Raw genomic sequence first — 609 nt, 5'->3', positions numbered from 1 at the left:
GGAGAAGTGAGTGGGGGGAAATTGGAGGGGGAGACAAACCATGAGAGACTCTGAGAAACAAACTGAGAGTTTTGAGAGGAGGGGGCAGAGGGTTGGGTAAGCCTGTTAATGGGAGTTATGGAGGGCACATATTGCATGGAGCACTGGGTGTGGTGCATAAACAGTGAATTTTGGAACCCTGAAAAAAAATAAATAAAAATGACAACAACTCCTTTTCCCAACATGTGGTAGGAGTCCCCCAAATGATTGGAAGCAGCCTCCATTAGAGATCAATCCACTGCATGTTGAAGGTCCTCCCACTTCAAAAAGACCAGGAAATATCCAATCCCAAAACAAAGTAAGGGCCAGCTCCACCTATGGAATGGAATACCACCTGCTCTCCCTTAGATAGTGTGCTGTTGCTTTAATAAACCTGCCTTCTGCTTTCACTTGGGCATTGATATCTAACTCTCACGTGCCAACAATAAAAACAATGATGGTTTACCGTTACAATTCATAGAAAAGGAGGTACAGGGAAATTGAATGAAAGGGAATAACAAAGTAGGTTCATAAGTCAATCTTCCTTGTAAAAAAATTAACCTGAAAGTGCGTTTCTGCCACCTCTCTCCT

This window comes from Mustela putorius, unplaced genomic scaffold, assembly GCF_011764305.1.
Source record: "Mustela putorius furo isolate JIRA1106 unplaced genomic scaffold, ASM1176430v1.1 tig00001854_pilon_pilon_pilon, whole genome shotgun sequence".
Taxonomy (NCBI): Eukaryota; Metazoa; Chordata; class Mammalia; order Carnivora; family Mustelidae; genus Mustela; species Mustela putorius.
This window is presented reverse-complemented; position numbering follows the sequence as displayed.